The sequence below is a fragment of the Anastrepha ludens genome, chromosome 6 (genome assembly GCF_028408465.1).
Source record: "Anastrepha ludens isolate Willacy chromosome 6, idAnaLude1.1, whole genome shotgun sequence".
Taxonomy (NCBI): domain Eukaryota; kingdom Metazoa; phylum Arthropoda; class Insecta; order Diptera; family Tephritidae; genus Anastrepha; species Anastrepha ludens.
The window spans coordinates 126,077,345-126,100,692 of record NC_071502.1 but is presented as its reverse complement, the minus strand read 5'-3'; the positions used below and the strand labels follow the sequence as shown (position 1 = coordinate 126,100,692).

Sequence of the window (23,348 nt, the reverse complement as noted above, 5' to 3'; positions counted from 1 at the left end):
ATTGTCGAAGCACTTTTGCCACTCTGAATGAGGTACCTCCAAAACATGCATTCTGAATGCCGCAACCGCTTCTTCAGGTGTCGAAAAACGTTGACCTCTCAGTTTGTTTTTTACGTACGGGAATAAAAAGAAGTCATTCGGTGCCAAGTCAGGACTATACGGCGGATGACCCATTAATTCGATGTTTTGGGTGCTCAAAAATGCAGTTGTTTAGCCGATTTGTGAGAGCTCGCATTGTCCCGGTGAAGAGTGATCCGTCTTTGGCGATTGGTTTTCCTAATTTCTTGGAAGACAACTGGCAAACAAATGGTTGTGTACCACTCAGAATTTACTGTTCTCCGTTGTTCTAGTGGTACGGTTGCGACATGTCCAGTTTTTCCGAAAAAACAGGCGACCATTTGCTTGGACGTGCTTCGTGCGCGAACAACTTTTGTTGGATTTGGCTCATCTTGAAACACTCATACAGTCGACTGCTGTTTACTTTCGGGCTCATACGCGTAAATCCATGATTCATCACCTGTCACGATGTCATAGACGTGTTACGAAGCCCCGCGATCGTATTTTTTGAGCATTTCCTTCGACCAATCGACACGAGCCTTTTTTTGAGCGATTGACAAATTGTGTGGGATCCAACGCGAACAAATTTTTTTGACAGTCAAATGTTTATGCAATATTGAATGTTTGCTGGTCCCACTAATGCCTAAGATTGTCTCAATCTCACGATAGGTCACATGACGATCTTGCAATATCAGTTCGCGCACAGCATCAAGGGTTTTCGGAACAACAACTGATTTTGGACGACCTTCACGAAATTCGTCTTGGAGTGAACTACGACCACGATTGAATTCACCACACCATCGATAAACACTGGTCCTTGATGAAGCTTCATCGCCAAAAAATGAATTAAGTTCATCCACGCAATGTTGCTGAGTTAATCCACGTCGAAAGTTGTAAAAAATAATCGCACGAAAATGTTCACGATTTAATTCCATTTTTGGACCGAGATGAATCTTTTAAGTTACTGTAAACAACACAAATAGCGCTGGTATTTCAAAACGTTCTGAGTACGTAAAAGCCAAAAAATGTCAAACTTTGCGATACAGCTGTCAGTTGCCAGATTGCAACACCAGGGTTGCCAAATGCCGAAATATAAAAGGCACCCCTCGTATTACTAATCGGTTGAAGTAAATTTAGTTGTTAGTAAATTCTCACGTGGGAGTAGTTTCGAGGGATTTAGGATATGTATATAAAAGAATTACAAACAATAATTTCATAGAAAATAATTTTTTATTAATAACCATACTGGTATAATACAATACCCGGCATCCGCTGCTATGCCTCGCTGAATAAAATCAAAACAACCAATCGGAAAAATATCAAGCAAAATTATTTTTATTGAACTATGCATTTGGGTCATAGTTGAACAGCTTATGCGGATTATGAAGTCTAGAGTGTGCTATATATAGTGGGAAATAGGAAAAACTAAGATTTTTTAGATTAAATTTAAGCAAATATTCGATTATTAGTGACGAATGAGAGTGGTGGCGCGGCCTGGGGGCTGTGGGAAGGAAGTTCCATCATATAAACATGCCTATAACCTTCATTGGGTGAAAATATGAATGTATACACATTTTTACGACATTTGGTGTTGTCTTTTCGTAGTGATGCGCGGACAACGCGCAGACATTCACCTTTATACTCCACTATACCACTCTCCGATATGTATCCCTGCCTTGACAGTGAAAATATCGCAAAGAAATTTTGCTTCTCGTTTTCTCCGCGGAATGAGGTGGAACTGTCCATGTAGTCGCCTTTTTCAGCATTTGCACGCCCTTGTAGTAGGCAAAACGGCAAAATATAACGGAACAACGCTTAACGTGTTAAATGTTGGATTCATTGGATCAAGTAAGTAACACTTCCATGCCGCTTATATGGCACCATTGGTACGTTAAGGGTTAAAGTGGGAGTGAAAGGTTAACCTAAAAATAGCATCCCTGGTCAACCTAAAAATAGATCCCTTGACTCGACAACCACGGCGTATAAGAGGTTGAGTGTGGTACATACTGTTGAGTTTTGTCGTTCGACTTCGCTAAATAAAATCCTTGGGCTTTAACGTAAAATTCATAAGTGATTAATGCAAACGATATACATATATATATATATATATATGTATATATATGTATTGTATATATGTATATATATATGTATATATATATGTATATATATATGTATATATATATGTATATATATATAATTGGCGCGTACACCCTTTTTGGGTGTTTGGCCGAGCTCCTCCTCCTATTTGTGGTGTGCGTCTTGATGTTGTTCCACAAATGGAGGGACCTACAGTTTCAAGCCGACTCCGAACGGCAGATATTTTTATGAGGAGCTTTTTCATGGCAGAAATACACTCGGAGGTTTGCCATTGCCTGCCGAGGGGCGACCGCTATTAGAAAAATGTTTTTCTTCATTTTGGTGTTTTCACCGAGATTCGAACCGACGTTCTCTCTATGAATTCCGAATGGTAGTCACGCACCAACCCATTCGGCTACGGCGGCCGCTACGAGATATAATATTAATAAATAATCACCTTATTCATTATATTAATATTAATTAATTGACGGTATTTCACTGAAACTGATTCCTGACCGCATACAAGAGATTAGTGTGCTAAACAGCGGGCTGACGGGTATCTGCTGTCAAAAATAGAACACATTCGCATTAAATTGCACAGAATTGCGGTGAGAGCGGATTTATTGTCGCCGATTATTTTTACGGCAGAAAATATTTAGATTATTTTCTATTTTCTCACTTGATGACAATTTGTTTGTTTACAAGCAACAACAGGTAAATAACAAGCAAATAATATACGATTTGCACAAGAAAACCCGCAAAATATCAGTAATTTAAAAAGAAGTTGTGTTTTTTGTAACAATGAGCTTCAACGACTTGCTGATGGAGGAAGTGCGAAAATACAAGTGCAATACCGAAACATGCAGCACCAGAAAGACCAATTTGGGAGGAGATTGGGAAAGTGGTAAATGCAATCTGTAAGTATTATGAAGTGTTCATGGTGTTAATAACACTCACAAACATAGCAAACGAAAAGATTTCACTACAAAATTAATTTTATTGGACGGTCAAAGTGTCAGTTGAAAACCATCCCGTCGCAATTGTGTTTAACCAGCCGAATTTTCTGACGAGAATGGATCACCTGTTCACTATCCGTCAACCCATTACCCGCTATCCGTTGCTATTCTGTTTAGGACATAAGACTCTTTTAGGTGTAAAATATTTCTAGGCGACTATGCAATAACTGACTATTATTTGTATTTAATCAGATAATATACAACTTTAAAGCTCAACTGCCCAACGAAAAGTTCTTCAATAAAGCTTTTAGCTGTGAGTGAAAATCTCGCCAAACAAGTGAGAGAGGTAAAAACAAAGCTGTGAGCAGTGAGTGGTGAATCGTGAATGGCGCGTGTGGAGAACTGGGGTAAAGTAGCGTGTTTCGAGCAAATAGACAGGCTGTGTGGAATAAAGTTCGCAAAAGTTTCTATGAACAAAACGAAAGGCGGTGAGCATTAGAGTGCGTGCGCTTATCTCATAGGTTCTTTTGCTAGTCAGTTTGAAATTGAAACTCTGCGAGTAAGTAATGTTGTACGGAATTGAGTGCTAATAACACAGGCAAATAAAAAAATACATACAATATAAAATAATGATTTACATACATGTGCTGCGCGAAAAAAGAGTGGATATAAAAATAATAATAAAAACGCCAATAGTAGAAACTAACTAAATTTATCTCGGTGCTGACGATATTTGACAAAACCATTGTACTGTGTTTTGTGTGTATGATTTGCCACATTAATTAATTGTATTTTGTGCTTACAAGCTGTGCATAGCCACATGTCATCAAAGTTTCACGATTCTATTAGTTTCATTTTCCAACCCTCAAATGCCCTATTTTCAAAAAATGATTTCGACTTTGCAAGAGAAGTTATACAAATATTTTTTCATAAAACAAAAAAAAAAATTAACAGCTGATATCATCGCTGCAGCAGCTACTCGCTGGTCTAACGAGAACCCGCTTATGGCCATGATTTGTCAGATTTTATTGACATAACAGCAAAGTGAGGCAACTGCAGCGATGGCCAAATAAAAACAAAACATATGTGCATATATCTATACAAACAAAGAAACAGCAAACGCGAAGAGATACAATGAAATGATAAAAGGAGATAATGGCCAAAGTCGAAAAAAATGTATTCGAAAAATATTAAATCTGAAAAACGAAAACCTACTTTTTAAAAATAAACATTATTTTATAAAGAAACAAAAAAAAAAGAAAAATTAAAGAATTATTGAATATGGAGAATAATAGATACCTACTTTTTAAAACAAATTTTTTATGAATAAATAAAAAAAATCGAGAAATGAAATATTTATAAATCAACTAAATGCAATTAACTAAATTATAGCAAATGATACAAAAGCGAAGTAGCAGTCGCTCAAACCATTTAGTCATAATAAACAAACATTCTATTTTTATCGCTCAATAACTGTTAGCGCATTCCTGCGGCAAACATTTGACTTATTTTCGTTGATATGCACTCCGTTCACGCATTCACACGATAACCAAATTGTTTACTAACAGTAAAACTGAAAAAAAATTAATAATTTTGAACTCGTAATCTTTGTATACATATGTACATATGTATGCATGTATTTCGAAATTGAAAGGTTTTGCCGCTTTTCTTCAATAGCCAGTTGTTGATAGACATTTTCAAGTTGCTGTAAATTTGGCATACATATGTATATACATGTGTATGATTGATTGCGAACAATCAGCTGTTACCTTGAAGTAGTCTAATATCTGGTTAATTCGACTGCCATTTTGATATGTATAGGTTATGTTTGTATGCCATAAAAAATAAAATCAAAAAAACAAATTTTGTATTTTTTCAGTAAATTTTACCGCGCGTAAAATTCTGATCTTTCCATCGACTATACTCGCGTAAATTCAAGCAAACTTATAAAGCACATCAAATACAATAACACAACAAAGCAAATAGCAAGCCATTAAAAGAGGGAGGCATACAAATATTATATTTGCAACAGAGGAGATACGAAAGCATTTCGCAACTGTTCAGATACGAAATACTAAACACGATAATCGACCAAAAACTCAAAAAAAAAAAAAAACGCTAAGCGTCGAACATGAATACAGAAATATAATAAGAGAATAATTGTTTCGCAAAAATATACAAACTTAAGCGCAATAAAATAAAATAAAACATACCAAAATAAACGAAAGGAAATACAACAATAAAGAAATAAAACCTACAACAAACATTATTTGCCGCTCAGCATTTTTTCGGACTTGCGCCTACACATACATACATAATATATGTATATGCATCCGTCTGAATTGATTTGTATCTGAACGCGTGCATCTCGCCAGTTGAACGTATCCGCACCAAGTCGCATATCATCGTGATAACTTCGTCCCCTCCTAACTTGCAAAGCACCCGTTGGCCTTGCTCCATTGCACTCGCACACAACACATCCTTTCACTTCGGTTAAATACACAACAAACTTTCAATCGAGTGAGTTAATCGCTTTTGCTATATTCTGATTGCTGCTGTTGTATTGCTTGCTTACTCGTTTACTATCAGAAATTTCTGGGACACTCATCACAAATTGTCGCATATTGTCTTTTTGTGTGCTAATACTATTTCAATTCTAACTTTTCGAGTAAACTTTGCCATTACTGGCTCACGTTGCGCTCTGACTTCTCCTTAATTTTTGTCTTTTTTTTGTATATAGACTACTTCCTCTTAACATTTTGCCAAAATTAGTGTTTTTTTTGTTTCTTCAATATAGAGAGTCTTTTAAAAGTGACGAATAGGTGTTAGTAGTGAATAATTCCTAGACGGTAACTTTTTTATGTAGTTTTTGGCATTTGTCAAGTGGACAGATACATATGTATAAAATTGTATACGATAGAAGAGCGCGTTAAAATTAGTGAGAACTATTATAAAAATGGTCGATGTTCAAGAACAACATATTGCAAAATTCCAAATTTTTTTGGTGGAAATAATCGTCCGGATGGGTCGGTAATTCAAAGATTGGTGAATAATTTCAAGAAACCGGTTCTGGCGAGGAAAGAAAAAGGGCTGGCGGACTCAAACTGGACGTTCTGTTCAGAATATTGTATTGCTGAACAACCTTCAACACCGATATCCCGTCGTATTTAAAAATTAGGCATCTGTGAATCGACAGCAAGCAGATTTTAACTGTCTTTTTTTATTCTTCACAGAATGAATCAAATATTTACATGTTTTATTTTAAAACAGCATCTAGGTGCGTCTTTTGAAAGACCCTTTTTGTGTAGATATGCAAACAAATTTTTAAATTAAAACATTTCACGAGGATTTACTTATCCCATTCGTGGAGAAACGATATAATCTGCGTTATGTATGTGGTGATACGTATTATATATAAATTCCTTTATGTGGGCAGATAAATGTATATACATATACGCATATGAGAAAATGTTAATAGTATAGAAAGCACGAAACACAAAACAAAACAATTGGGGTATTCACAAGGGTGTCTAAAGTATTGTGTTGTATGTCGTACACTGTAAACGGCTAAAATTCGATTACTTAAAATTTTCTGTTTTAATACATGTGACATCTACATAACGAGTCTTTTGTATCTGCCCTCTTTTGAATGGTCCACAATTGTTTGGTATTGATTTATTGTGCATTACATTGAATTTTGCAGTAACCAGCCAAAACCTTTGGCGACTTTTTATAAAGTAAAAATGGTAGAAACATTTTCATTAAATACCATCGCAGTCATAAATTTCAAATTATGTATATATAAATTGAAAATATAAAATTTCAAACGCTTTAAGTGCTATTGAAATTTAAATCGTATTTCGGGTACTTGGTGCTGAACTCATTAGATCACCCAGTACATACGCCGATAGCCCCAGCTGCTAGTGCCTTTCTCCTGTAAAGCAATTATTTATAAATAATTGAATACATAAAATGCTCAATACATACGTACGTACATATATAGGGTTTTTCAGTAAGAGCGCTTCAACTTTTGAACTTTTTTAAATAAAACACAAACGGTTTGACTTTTTTAACTAATTTTTTTTTATTATCGAGTTTGAACATATACATTTAAGTATGAAATTCGATTTCTTTTGCATGACCACCGCGTGCACGTTTTACGAAGTCCAGTCGTTGAACCCAATTTTCGACCACTCTTTTGCATAAATCGGCCGAAATTCCAGCAATTTCGCGTTCAATATTGGCTCTGAGCGCACAAATCGTCGCCGGCTTGTTACTGTAGACCAATGACTTCACATAACCCCAAAACGGGAGGGCTTGTTAAATGGACCGTAAAATGGCCGTAATGCTCTTAAAGTAGCAGCAACAGAACGATTATTTTCATAAAAAATTTGCACGATTTGCAATCGTTGCTCAAGTGTGTAGCGTTCCATGATGAAATGTATACCAATGAAGTTTACAAATGACAAGCGAAAAATAAAAAATATTGCGTCGTTCGCCCTCCCTATCGGAAAAAAGTTGAAGCGCACCTATTGAACAACCCTATACATGAATAAATACTCACATATATAATTTTATTTAAAACACGAGCTAAGTAATTCTTTAGCTCTGAATATTAAATACAAACGCTTCTGATAATCAAAAATCGACGCAAATTCTTTGCCGCTAACAGTAATACACATACCTAACATATACATACATTCATATACATTTGAATTAACGATTTTTATTCTAAATTTTGTATAATCCCTAAACCTTTAGCAATGTTCTGGTAGCATCCAAGTGAAACCAGTGGTTCAAAATACACAAATTAATTATAAAATTAATACATACATACATTCAAGGAAAGGGGGTACAAAACAACAAACATTCTACCACTTTTTATTAACCACATTTCTTTGTATTTTTCTTTGTTTAACTTACGCTACTTTTATGTGGCTTACAGCATATTTGTTCGTTAAATTTGTTTAGTGTTAACTTGTGTATATATACATACTCGCATATATTATTTGTATGTATAATAAAAAAAATCAAAATTCGTAAAGCTAATTAAAATTTTTGACTCATCCACAAAAAAAAAAAAACATTTGCCAACGCAACTACAACAACAAACCAATCTTATGCCAAAACGTTTTTGAAAATTTTTGAACTCGCCCAATTGCAATTTGGAATATCCGATAACGACGCCATTTATTGCTGGACATTTGCTGCAATACATCCGAATTATTGGTGGATCGCATTGTTTCGTATGTAAGTACATAAACTAGTACATATGTCTACATATATGTGTATGATATAGATAGGAGAGATTTAAAACTAAAGTAATTATATGTACTTAGTATTGGATATGAATGAGCTCAAATGCATACAGTCAGCGCCAAAACAACGTGTACACCACATATCAATAAGTTTTGACTATTTATTTATTTATCTTGTAATTTAAAGTATTTTTTCATAAAAATACGGATCATGCTTCAATAAAAACGATATAAAGCATAGTTTCGAACTTCGTATAAAATTTATAAAAATCCGGTAAATTTTCAACAAAATTTCAAACTTTTTACTCAGAACTGCAGGTACGCAGTTTTATAGATCATAGAATTTTGGTACAATAGAGTGCAAGTTTCAAGTGGTTGACAATTTTTTTTGCTGACGGGTGTTTTCTCTCATATAAAAAAAATATGGAGTAGGCGGCCAGAGGCCGCACAAGACCGGGACTGAAAAAAATTCTAAGAAATCAGTGTGATTTTTGACATACTTAAACTTTGCTTTAACCAAGTTTAATGAGCTATAAAATTGCATATTGGAAGTGTTTTTCAGAAGTTCTGAGTAAAATGTCTGAAATTTTCATGAAAATTTGCCGAATTCCTAAAAACTTTGTGTAAAGTTTGAAATTTTGTTTTATATGTGTTTTGTTACAGTATGAACCGTGTATTTATAAAAGAGTAATTGAAATTAAAAGTAAATAATTTTTTTTTTTATGTCTTACACTTTCTTTTGGCGCTGACGGTAAATACATTCCTAAGAAACGCTCCCACGACAGTCTATGTAACCAGAACGGCCAAGGACTGTCCCCGATACGGTCAGCCTTTCCCGCTACAACAACAACATTCCTAACGAAATTATAACTTCCATTATATCTATTATGTACATACAAATTTCCCTAATAAAGTCAATTGAATGTTTTTGCCAGATCACAGAAGAGCAGATTCGAAGTAGATAAAATAGTTTTTAAAATTTTCTTTATATCGACTATTAGTATTTACTATTACTATTTTTCGGCTGGCGATTACACCTTTTTATTGTAAATTGTACCAAAACTGGGTCACACCCTCATACAAATTTACTGGCGAAATGTTTACATGATGAAAACTCGGTAAAATATATCCCAATGGGCCTATTAGGACAGCCAAATAATTTACTACAACCAAACCACCACCCAGTTACACTTACGTTCGTGCACTCGTATGCCTGTACTACAAATACACATATATGTTGTACAATTAGAGTATATATACATACATACATGCATGGCTATGTGCTTATTTGCATAATTTTCATTCAAGCAGGAAGTATGAAAACTCACAAAAATCTATATCTGCAAAAGGCTTGCTTCGAATATTTTACTCCTTCATGTATTTCATATATTCATGCATAGTATGTGTTAGTATATATGTATGTATGCGAGGTTATAGGCCCAAAATACGTTTTTTGTTAAGGCAAAGTGAAAGTTTCGTGCCCTTTAATTTATTTGTTTTGCCTCCTACTTTCTTCTTCAGCATTCCATTTGTTTCCCTTTGCAGTTTTCGTCAAATTTAACCAAGTTGTTTGTGAGATAAGAGTGAGAATTCGGTGGAAAATCTTTTTGATTTCCCTTCTCGCGTTTCTTTTTCAACGAACTTTCATTCTCTGCTACTGTGCGGCAAAACTCCATCTCTCCTCTTTGCGCCATTCCCCACTCACTTTTCTATTCGCTTGTGTCATGCTTCCTCACCCTTGTTATCATTGTTTCTGTTGCTAGTCAGTGTGCCACTTATCCGTACATTATGCCAATAACCCTGTTCTGTACGCTGACATAATGGCGACACACGTATTGGCCAAGTAAATGTTAGTATTATTGTATTATTGGTTCGGAGAAACGTTTCTCAGTTTCAAAGTAGTCACAGATTTTTTAATAAGCTTTATGTAATAAAAATTGAAAATTTCTTGTGTGAAGCTTTGCTGGCGCTTATAAAATTTCTGCATGGTGTCAGACATTTTGGCACCACTGTCATGCTGCACTACATAACTTCTCAAGCTCTCTACATGCTCTCAATCAGCTCTTCGTGTCCTCTTTGCTTCACCACCGCTGTTGAGCGAATTTTTCGTCCTCTCTCTCACCCTTATGCACAAAGTCCTGTTTACAAAATACTCCTTTTTCCCTTGGCCTAGGTGTGTGGATGGGTTGTTTTGTTCATACTAATTATTTTGTTTTCGTTTTAACTGTCTGAATAGTACTTGTAATATTTAGTGCGACTGCGCCTTCATTCTAACTTTTACCTTTTCATATCTTTGCTTTATTGCTGTAATTCTGTAATAGTGTCAAAGTTGTTTTTTACGGTTGTCTCATCAACTCAATTCCATATTTGCTGCAGCTCTGTTGCGCTATTCAACCCTGAAAAGCAGAATAAAACCTTTATTTCCTTTTAATTATTTAATTTTTGTCGATACTTTCATTCATGCATAAACACATGCATACATACCTATGACATAAACACATGCATACATACCTAGTTTGCAGCTTCAAAACAAGTTAATTACCTCGAATTAGTATTCCTTACTTGAGCAGCGACTTGTTTTGTTTTCTTACTCACACTGTTGGAATGTACCAGCACATATGTATGTATGTATGTATGAATGTGGCCAATAGAATCACTCATCACCTCAATGATCTCACTCCGATCGCATCGTTGATGGACAGCGCAACATAGCACAGCAAATGATCACTTTATTTACTTTTTTTTTTTTTTTTTTAAGAAAATATTTATTTGAATTGAGTTGAACATTTAAATTGGCAGCTTGAAGTGAACAAAGAAACGCAGAAAATGCAAAAAAGGATTGTAATCAAAGTGATATTGAACAGACAAATATGGCAGAACAACAAATTAGATACATATGTATGCATTAATGTAGGTATATACGAGTATTTGAAATTTCGAAATGCAAAAAAGGATTTTGTCATAAGCAACTTAATGGAATGCAGCAAAATGGCGGCTGCAATAATAAATAACTGAGACTTGAGGTCTTTCATTTAGTGAGGTGCGGCAGAAATATGTACTCTAAATTCTCTGCATTCGGCATACTACTAAATTGGGATGCTGAAATATACTATATTACGACATAGGGGAATACATACTGTAATTTAATCTAATTAATAAAATAACAATGAAGTGGTACAATTAAGTACTATATATCGTTAAAAGCTCAAGTTTCTTGCGAATTTGTGGTGTTCGTTTTGATATTTGCCCAGGAATTTCAAACTCGGATGCCTTCTCCGAATGGGAGACCTTTTTTATGAGCAATTTCTTCATGGCAGAAATGTAATTGAGTTTGCGACATTTTTTGGCTGCATTGGCAATCGAATTTAGCCTCAAAAGTCTTTCAATGTAACTTTGCTTAACCTTACCAAAAATAATGATAAAGTCATTAATAGACTTGTTCCACTTACGTAGGTACAAACATACAGGGCCCGCCATCTATCGTTACGGATTTGAACTAGGTATTATTTGAAGAATGGTAACACTTAGCTGTCATCTGATTTGACAGAAAATTAGTTTTATTCTTCCGCTGAACAAAAATGATTGTGTATGCGCTCAAAGAATGTGTACGAAAATTACATACGGCAATGGGAAGAAGAAAAGCACCGAAGCGTGTGCGTTACTTTGCGACGGGTATGTTAACAAGCAAAATTGCCGCATTTGGGGCTCAGAAACCCCGCACGCACTAGAAGAAAAGCCGATGCATTCACAACGAGCCACTGTTTGGTGCGGATTTTGGTCGAGAGGCATCATTGGTCCATTTTTCTTCGAAAATGAGCGAGGAGTGGCCGTAACCGTTAATGGAGAGCGTTACCGGGCCAAGTTGAACGAATTTTTGTTCCGAGAAATTGAAGAGGAGGATATTGGTGGCATTTGGTTCCAACAAGATGGCGCTACTTGCCACACAGCGAATGCTACGATCAATCTTTTGCGCACTGTCTTCGAAGATCGCATTATCAGCCGAAATTCTGATATCGTTTGGCCGCCTCGGAGCTGCGATTTGATGCCGTTGGATTATTATCTTTGGGGTGCCGTGACTGCCGTCAAAGACCAGTGTTATGCTAACAAACCAGCAACAATTGATGCACTGAAGACCAACATACGCGATGTCATAGCTGAAATACAGCCGCATACAATCGAAAATGTGTTGAAAAATTGGACCGATCGTATGGGATGGTGCATGGCTAGCCGAGGCAGCCATATGAATGAAGTTGTATTCCATCATTAACCGGAAGGATTGTATTTCAAAATAAAAAAAATAGTTTGGAAAAATATTGAGTAGTTTCTTTTTTATAGCATTTTTAATTCCGTAAAGTTATATGGCAGACCCTTTATAAGTACGCAACCACCCACACATTTCGGTATATCTTTAATGCGTTGTCATGCCTTCAATTCACGGTGATTATTAATTATTTACAAGGAGCATGACTTCACTTTTTCGCTTGACACTATGCACTCAGCGGAATTATTAGCTGCTCCTGCCGCTGGAAAACGTTTAAAAGGTGACTCGCTTATACCCGTAATTCACGTAGCTATGCACATACACATTTCTATATTTAAATATGCATGTGTATATGTAGGGAGCGTGTCATTATTCTGTTTTACAAAATTCTGGATGGCAAAATTCTGTAAATTGCAAAAAAATTCTGCTTTCTAAAATTCTGCTTTTTAAAATTCTGCTTCCTAAAATTCTGCTTTCTCAAAATTCTGCATGTTATAACAATATTTTAGTTTAGCCAATTACAATATTTTTTGCAATTCTTTTTAAATATGTAGTGTGACTGAATTCATTTCTCTTTTTAATAATTCTTCGCAGCTGTTCGTTTTTTTTTTTAGAAGAGTTCTACGCAAAAATACGGTGGATTGCGTAGCCGGAGTTGGACTGATGAGGGTTAATTTTTTAAAGCGCGGCCGAAGGCCGCCCACGCGAAAAGGAGTTCTACGCAAAAATACGGTGGATTGCGTAGCCGGAGTTGAACTGATGAGGGTTATTTTTTTGAAGCGCGGCCGAAGGCCGCCCACGCGAAAAGGAGTTCTACGCAAAAATACGGTGGATTGCGTAGCCGGAGTCGGACTGATGAGGGTTATTTTTTTAAAGCGTGGCCGAAGGCCGCCCACGCGAAAAGAAGTTCTACGCAAAAATACTGTGGATTCTATCGAAACTGAAGAAAAAATTATTATTATTATTTTTTATTTAATATCTAGAATAATAATAAAAAATAATAATAATAATAAATTAAATAATTACATTACCTCTTTAACATTGTTAACATTGTATTTTAATACAGAATTTTGTAATACAGAATTTTTAAAGCAGAATTTTAGAAAGCAGAATTTTAAAAAAGCAGAATTTTAAAAAAGCAGAATTTTAAAAAGCAGAATTTTGTTTTTAGAATTTTGTACAGACAGAATTTCGACACCAACCCTATGTGTACATCTCTTTTCTGGGGTGCTCTGCACAAAGTGATTTATCGCAATCGAATATTTTATTGAAATATTTTTGGTGCAAGAAAGTAGTAAAGGTTTTAGAAATATTTAAAACTAAATAAAAAATACTACTTGTGCTTACTAATCTGTGAACTACTTGTGCGTATATACATTTTTATGAGTTCGACATTCAAAATTATTATAGTTTTGCTGCCTAGATGCGAAGAGTATCTACATACATGTGTGGCTATGCAGGTACTTTTTTCCAAAATTCATGAAAATTGTGTTTTTATTTAAATTACGCCATTTGCGTGCCGCTAAAATTTCGATATATACTCGAGTGTTCATTTGCAGCGATGCACGAATTGTGCTGCAGAACTATGTGCATACATACATATTTGCAAACACAAACACAAATATTCGGTATACAAAATTCCAACGCACACAGCTTTTAAGCGTACGTGAGGTTGAATATGCCACTGAGACCTAGTTTCCGCTTCCGCAGTGTTTCTTGAATGTGGCTGTGTGAGCGAACAAGAGAAGGCTGAAATTTATTGGATATACATACATATGAATTGTTTTACTCCAACTCCTAACAATGAATGTACATAGCATTCAAAAACGAGTGTCGGCTCATATAATATTTTAACAATATGTACAATACATGCACATAAGTTTATATTATACGTATGCATGTATTTCCGCATATGAGGACAATGTTGTAATTAGAAAATGTTGATGTCATAGTTTTTAAGGTTTATTTGTATAGTTTCTCCCAGTAACAATTTACCCAGACTTCGGAGTTGCGCTGTTTTCCTCGCAAGTAGCTCACGAAATGGAGTCCTTGAAAGTGACAGCAGAGTTCTTGCTCGTTTCACACGTATTCAAACACTTGTCCAATTAATCGTTATTTAGAGGACATCGAAGCAACATGAGCGTATACTGTGTTAATTTTTTTCATATACCATCACACAATCTCAAGTTTTTAGTAAAAAAAAAACAGCTGCGAGCCGGTTAACGGTCTGATATTGGCCACAACTGATTCTTTTTCACCAAGCATGTATATGAGAATAGATTTATTTACAATTAAAATTATAAAATGTAGGAATTTGAATTTAAAGCAAATATTATGGTACAATGAGTAATTTAAAGAAAGTTCAAGTAACTAATGTTCTGATCCACGGCAAATTATCTTTCTCCACGTCTGTTCTGCACGACGGTCTTCTAACGACTACCACACTCGGTCATCCATGTTACTCGTCTGCCTCAGGCGAGTCCTCGGCATTAATCTAGTTCCAGTTGTCGTCGTCGGATTCCACCCATAGCTTCATTTTATCCGCGCTAGTATTAGTAATTTTTGGCCCTTCATTATCGCCAACTTTCTTCACATCGTAGCGATCAAAGCCCTTAACAGCTGTGACTTCATATGGACCAAGAAATTTCGGCCTTATTTTCAGTCCTGTACCAAACTGAACTCTTTCTATGGCAACAAGATCACCAACTTTAAAGCTCACCGATTTTTTACGACGTTTGTTGTAGTTCTTAGAATTTGCCTCTTGAATCTCAGTTATCGCCCTTTTAGCTTCATTACGAAGTTCCACCCTGTCATCATTGAAGTGCTTTTGCATAGGATTCGAATTCGCTTATCCACGTATGCACATTAATTGTGTTAGCACCGGAAAATTATCTTATAATGCTCTCAACATCGGTGACATTAAATTTGGAGCCACTATTCTCGTCAACATCTACCGACACTTGCCTTCTATCTTCCACGTCTACGGATAATTCGCTTCTTTGCAAATGTCTTTTTTGTTTAGAACTCATATTTAATACCGGTGTATTTTTTATATTACTAAAATATATTTATAAAATTTTCAGGCAATCACTTCTTTTTGACACTCGTTGAACAACAAAACAATGCTCTTAACAGCGCGCAACTCGTCGGTTTATAAATTCTTTTCGTTTTCTTTCCTTATGTTCCGCCTGCTGATCACTAGTGAGTGTTTGTTGCTATTTGATTCGTATGACTTTTTGATTTATTTGCTTAAGTTGTGTTCGGATCCCGGTTGAGCCCCCATATGAGAATAGATTTATTTACAATTAAAATTACAAAATGTAGGAATTTGAATTTAAAGCAAATATTATGGTACAATGAGTAATTTAAAGAAAGTTCAAGTAACTAATGTTCTGATCCATGGCAAATTATCGTTCTCCACGTCTGTTCTGCACGACGGTCTTCTAACGACTACCACATGTATACCTGCAGTCAGTGACAATAAAAGTTGTACATAGTGGCAGCCTTGCCTCATAAATCCTACACTGTTAATATGTAGGATATGCACCATATTAATTTTTTTGCTACAACTGATACTGCAATATTAAGAAAAAATATAAAAAAATTCTTGAAATATTTTGAAATTTTATCGATTTTTTTCATGTGATTTTTTAAGTTTGAAGTTTTGCTTATATTGTTTATGTTAGAATATGAAAAAAATAAAACAAAATTGATAATAATGAAAGATTAAAGACGTTTCGAATCTTAAAAAAATAGCAGTCTCTAAATTTCGACTCTCTGTAGGTTTCTGCACACTCCACTTATACATACAAACATTTCCTTGAATGTGTGTGTGGAATAATGAAGTTACTTCTCAAATTATTTTATATGCCAACTTAATGATTTAAAAACAGGTTGAAGGTAATAATAGCAATCACGAGATAAATGGAGTAATTAAAGTTAACTGTGTAACTTAAGTATGAGTAGAGTAGTTAAATGAAATCATGGTAGGGGTCCTCAATATAAGCTGCAGTAATGTGTTTTCAACTGCACCACTAACGGAGAGGCCTTTGGCCCCTTTATATAGGTATATTTTATATAAGTTATATGTGGTATGTAGGTATGCAAACATACACGTATGAATAAATAAGCAAATGTGTGCTGCGGCCGCTCTAGCTAAGTGTGCTTCTGTGCGGCATTTCAGCTCGTAATCTGTAAGAATGTAGGTTCAATTCCAACTAGATGAAGAAATGATGTGAATTATTTTCTTTACACATTTACACTTCTTTTAATTTGAAATCAGCATCAAACTAGAACCACATCAATTTGTGGTGAAAAAATCAGTCTACAAGAAATTAGAGGAGAAGTTCTACCTAAAGCTGTGAAAACGTTTGGTGTGCCTCACTCAATGCGAAAAGAACCTTTGCTCCTTTAGTCGTCTAAACAGGTTTGATCTTCAGTTGTAATCACAAATTTATGCAACCAACAATTTTATGGAGTTTTGAATTTCAGTACATATACACATACTTATATATGTATGTATGTATGTATATCACGCAGATGATGTAGCACAGCCCGTTAATACGAAACAATTTGCGATTATGCACACGCATATGCACATAAGAGTGTATATGTGTATGTGAATAATTATCTGCATGCAATTAGAGAAAAATTTAGAAAAAAAAACATCAATCACGGCAAATAAATCGTACTGTATATTTATACATACTCGTACATATAGGCGATATGGATGTATGCGTATACGTATCCATACCGGTATGTCTTTATTTATTGGCAAGTTAAGCCGTACTGGCAATAGTTAAGCCGTATTTTACTTGCGAAGCACTACATTTAACTTTAGATTTTCAAATAAATGAAGGCCCACAAACATTTTTGCAAGTGTACATTAGCACATACATATATACTCATGTACCCACTTTTTATTTTGTGTACTTTGAACTTTACACCTGTACCAGACTTCAACGACCACATAGTGCATTGGATGTAAATTTTCCATGGCATGGAATTATTAATGATTACTAAGAGGCCGGAATAAACTGCTCAGAAGTTCAATTGATGCGGAAAGTTTGCGTGTAGGTCATACAGACGTACATACATATATGCATGCCAACCATATGAAAAGTGGCGATAATGAAATTCGTGCGGGAGGAGGAGAATCATGTTCAATTTGTCAATTGCTCTGACTAGCGACGAATGAATATTCGTCCTCTTTTTCGTATATCGCATTCACAACCGCACATACATCATCTGTACGTAGGTTGTCAAAAAAGTTTTGCGGTATATCCGCAAGCTTGTCTTTGCAAGCGCGTAGTTCTAGTTGTACTCGACGCATCGGTTCACGCTAGAGCTTTTTGGAAAGCTCTTTTCACGTGCTAACACGTGTTTGATTAATTGTTGTTTGCTTTTAGTCATTCGTGAGTTATAGCGTCGCAAACATGGAGCAAAATAAAGAGAAAATACGGCATATTTTACAGTACTACTACGATAAAGGCAAAAATGCATCTCATGCTGCCAATAAAATTTGTGCAGTTTATGGATCCGATACAGTTTCCATTTCCATCGCACAACGATGGTTTCAACGTTTTCGTTCTGGTGCAGAGGTGATCGAAGATGCGCCACGGTCCGGAAGGCCTGTCGTAAAAAATTGCGATAATATCGCTGAATTGATCGAAAGAGTGCGGCATAGTAGCAGCCGTAGCATCGGCCAAGACCTGGGCATGAGTCATCAAACCGTTATAAACCATTTGAAGAAGCTTGGATTCAAAAAGAAGCTCGATGTATGGGTGCCACACGACTTGACGCAAGAAAACATTTTTGCCCGTATGGATGCATGCGAATCGCTTCTGAATCGCAACAAAATCGACCCGTTTTTGAAGCGGATGGTGACTGGCGATGAAAAGTGGGTCACTTACGACAACGTGAAGCGCAAACGGTCGTGGTCGAAAAGCGGTGAAGCTGCCCAGACGGTTGCCAAGCCTGGATTGACGGCCAGGAAGGCTCTTCTGTGTGTTTGGTGGGATTGGCAGGGAATCATCCACTATGAGCTACTCCCCTATGACGAAGCGCTCAATTCGGACCTGTACTGCCAACAACTGGACCGCTTGAATGCAGCACTCATGCAGAAGAGGCCATCTTTGATCAACAGAGGCCGAATTGTCTTCCATCAGGACAACGCCAGGCCACACACATCTTTGGTGATGCGCCAGAAGCTCCGGGGGCTCGGATGGGAGGTTCTTTTGCATCCACCGTATAGTCCGGATCTCGCACCAAGTGATTACCACCTATTTCTGTCCATGGCGAACGAGCTTGGTAGTCGGAAGTTGTCCACAAGAGAGTTCTGTCAAAATTGGCTCTCCGAGTTTTTTGACAATAGGGAAGCGAGCTTCTATAAGAGGGGCATTAGGAAGTTGGCATCTCGTTGGGAACTCGTCATCGAACAAAACGGCGCATATTTGACTTAAATCGCATTATTATAACCAATTTTATGAACAATTGAAAATTCAATAAAAATACCGCAAGACTTTTTTGACAACCTTTATTAACTTACATGCATACATTTTTAATACGCAAATCAATTAATTATACAGTTAGGCGAATTGGGTGCGTTGATATCGATTTTTACCGTTCTCCATTCTTTATTCTTCTTGAGCGAGTAGGCTCACATGCATAGGCTGTTAGGAAATGTGCGAGTGAGTGTTCATATGTGTATATGTGGATATGTATGTATGTGTTTGGTTATTTGATGTTTGCCTATATGATGTTGCTCGTGAGGTGACAGACCTGTAAGCGCCATTAATACGTATATTTTAATTTTTATTTTTCAAAATGTCTTTTACGCCCTTTACTACAGTTTGTTTCGTTAATGCCCTAAGAAATTGATTAGGCTAATATGGCTGACGAGTTCGGCCATTTTGAATGCTCAGTTAATTGTTGACAGCTGCTTTTCTTGCACGTGTTTCGGCTCGTCTTCGATTTTTACCTTTCCAAAATATGGATCAAAGAACCTGTATCAAATTTTGTGCGAAAAACGAAATTAAGTGCGCTGATGCTTCCGAATGTTGGCTGTGTCATACGCAGAAGTTACTTTGGACCTAAGCAACGTTTATCGGTGGTACAAAATGTTCTCAGAAGGCCGAGAAGATGTGAACGACGAAAAGCGTGCCGGACGCCCGAGCACTTCAATAACAGACGAAAAAATTGATGAAGTGATGAAAATGGTATTGGCCATTCGTCGAATCACCGTTAGAGAAATTGCTGAGGACTTAGACATATCGATTGACTCGTGCCATTCGATTCTTTTTCAATGATTTGGGCATGAGACGGGTCGCCGCGAAATTCGTACCAAAAATGCTCAATTTCGACCAAAAGCAGCATCGCATGAACATTGCTAATGAGATGCTGGACTCTGTCCGCGACGACCGAAATTTGCTCAGAGGGTCATAACTGGTGACGAATCGTGGGTTTATTGTTATGACGTGGAAACCAAAGCGCAATCATCTCAATGGAAGCTGCCGCACGAACCAAGACTGAAAAAAGCGCACCAAGTTCGGTCGAATATAAAAGTTTTGCTTACCGTATTCTTCGATTGCAGGGGCGTTTTGCATCATGAGTTCTTGCCACAGGGTAAAACGGTCAATAAGGAATATTACCTGCAAGTTATGTGCAATTAGCGCGAAGCAATCCGCCAGAAACGCCCGGATTTGTGGAAGAACAAAAATTGGCTCCGCTTACATATTGTTGCTTGTGCGCGACTTTTTGGCCAAAAACAACACACTAATGATGCCACAGCCACCGTATTCCCCAGGTCTGGCCTCCTGTGATTTTTTCTTGTGCCCGAAACTGAAGAGGCCCATGAAGGACGACGCTACGCTGCGATTGACGATATAAAGACGGCATCGAAGGAGGAGCTGAACAAGTTAAAAAAGACGATTTTTTGAAGTGCTTCGAAGATTGGAAAAAACGTTGGCACAAGTGCATAATATCCCATGGAGATTACTTTGAAATGGGCAAAATAGATATTAATAAATAAATAAATAATTAAAAATAGAGTGTATTGTAGAAAAATTAAAATAATTAAAAATAGATAGTGTTGTGTTATTCAGTCAATTTCCATATATTTAAACAATATTTTCCTAAATTTCCATAGCGAATATAGGTGAATCTGCGGAAACGGTACATATCGTAACTGTCGACAGAATCGGAGCTTAGAACCCAAAAAAAAAGATTTTTCATAAAAAAAAAAAATCGGCCAATTTAGTTCTTGTAAGATTAATAATTATTAAACTAATGTGAAGAAGTACTGTGCAAAAGTTCCAAACTATTGATTCAAGTTTCATAAAAGCGTTTTGAAGCCGAACAAGTATAAAAACCCGGCCTGAAACAACGGACGCTCAAATACTTGACGTGAAGTTTTGGCATAATAGTCTTGAGATATTATATATATTATATTTCATATAATATATACTCGTGGCCACGCAAACCTAACCACTTCATTTTTTGCATTTTTTCCCAATTAATGCAGTTTAACTTACCAAATCTTGCTGAGAATTAAAACATTTTCAAGTAGAAGGTAATGCTTCATAAATGACAATTTTTTTAGTAAAAAATTATTAATTTTTATCTATGAAGGTAATTAAGGCGCTACTAACTGCTTAGACCCGAGCAGTCTCCCGCATACAGTTCTTGAACTTATGGCACCTCCAGGTTCTATCTAATTTCTATGGAGTTTTTAAAACGATCATTTAAACAAATCCTACGAAATACACCATCTTTTCCCATGGGGGGATGTCTTTCTCCTAGTTCCAACTCTACTCTGACGCTCCAACTGATCACTCTGGTTCTTTGTTTTGAGTAAATTTATTACTGTTGGATGCCTACATCCATCTTTCCTCGCTATCTCGCGAATAAGCACTCGTTCTTTTGCGTGGCCTCGAGTGTATATATAGGTATAATTGGCGCTTACACCCTTTATTGTGTGTTTGGCGCAGCTCCTCCACCTATTTGTGGCACGCGTGTGGACGTTTTCAAACAAATGGAGGGACTTTTTTATCATTTGATTTTTCGTGTCCGGAGTTTCGAACACGTGCACTTCCGAATGGTAGTCACGCACTAACCATTCAGCTACGGCGACCGCCCAGAGATATTATACACCCATTTAGAAATATAAAAAATTTAAAATTGACTTAAAAATTAAGTCACAGCTAATTGGGACAACTCAGCGCGTTGTCTGATGGTTTAGGATTGCGGCAAATATATAATAAATATTTAAACCTAAAGTTTTTAAGAAATTTGTGGTTACGCATATGTACCGTTAAACATCAGCTTACTACCTTCAGCTATACGAATAATAAATTTCTAACATAGAATTCATGAAAGTGTAAATTTCGATACTTGCATACGCATTTTTATATGGTGTGTACATACATATACCCGTATGCAGTTATTTTTTTATTCCCACTTTCCTCTTCAATGGTGGCCTCTAAATGCCAGATTTCCATTATTCTATAATCCTAAGTAGGTTTAATGTATTTTTAATAGATGACTCAGTGACCGAATCAGTGGATGATTTAATAATTTTTATATTATATTTATATACATATTTCTACGTACATAAAGTGAATATAAAAATAAAAAAATAAATAATTGGCGCGTACACTTCTGTTAGGTGTTTGGCCGAGCTCCTCCTCCGATTTGTGGTGTGCGTCTTGATGTTGTTCCACAAATGGAGGGACCTACAGTTTCAAGCCGACTCCGAACGGCAGATATATATTTTTATGAGGAGCTTTTTCATGGCAGAATTACACTCGGAGGTTTGCCATTGCCTGCCGAGGGGCGACCGCTATTAGAAAAATGTTTTTATTACTTTTGCTTTCACCGAGATTCGAACCAACGACCTCTCTGTGAATTCCGAATGGTAATCACGCACCAACCCATTCGGCTACGGCGGCCAAATGGATATACTTAACATATATCACCAACACACTAACGTACTTGTTCACAGCCAACTTGCTGCTAAAAGCATTGGTGCGCAAAGCAATAAACAACTGGACGTTAAATCAAGAGGGAAGGATGAGGGAAGATTAATAATATTTGAGGTTTTCAGAAATCAGTGATGTGCCCTTGTCGCTTGATTGATCATCTCGTGTCGGCGATTAAGCTGGGGTGGAGATAATAAGAGTGCTGCTCAGGCTGTCACAGCTGAGATTTTTGTTTTTGCATTTATTAATAATATTTAAATAAGCTGTGCTTGCATTCGTTGTTGTAGCGCTAAGTATACTACTGTGGGCAAAAAGTAAGGTGCATTTATTTGTCCAACTTGGTGGGATTAAAATTTCGCTCTAGTTATTTTTTTCATGAGTTGGCAGCACTGTTAATAACATCTGGGCCAACTTTCATGTGAACGTCATTATCAGTAATATATTTACGCTTGTGTTTACCAAACGGCCAAGAGTGCATTTTTCGATTTTTACAATGTCTGATTTGATTGAGCAGAGAAGTGCCATCAAATTTTGTTTGCGGAATGAAATTTCGGTTGCGGAAACGTTTAGCATATTACAGAAGGCATTTGGTGATTCGACCATGTCGCAGAAAACTGTTTATAAGTGGTACAAAGACTTCAAAGAGGGTCGAGAACGTGTTGATGACTTGGAGCGCTCCGGACGACCATCGACGTCAACAGATGACCAACACGTCAATAAAGTGAAGGAGTTAGTGCTCAAAAATCGTCGGTTGACTGTTGAA

General features: G+C 36.4%; 1 protein-coding gene across 4 annotated transcripts in view; it reads left to right on the top strand.

Annotated features, from left to right (window-relative positions):
• The first annotated feature begins 3,654 nt into the window (after positions 1 to 3,654).
• LOC128868160 (uncharacterized) overlaps positions 3,655 to 23,348 on the top strand; it is a 63,420-nt gene continuing 43,726 nt past the window's right edge. For 3 of the 4 annotated variants that reach the window (XM_054109940.1, XM_054109941.1, XM_054109931.1), the window contains exons 1-2: positions 3,655 to 3,852; positions 4,969 to 5,609. The gene's annotated coding sequence lies outside the window, so the exon portion shown is untranslated. Of the gene's footprint in view, positions 3,853 to 4,968; positions 5,610 to 8,079; positions 8,340 to 23,348 lie in introns of those variants that run through there. The other variant, XM_054109932.1, reaches the window with a different exon arrangement.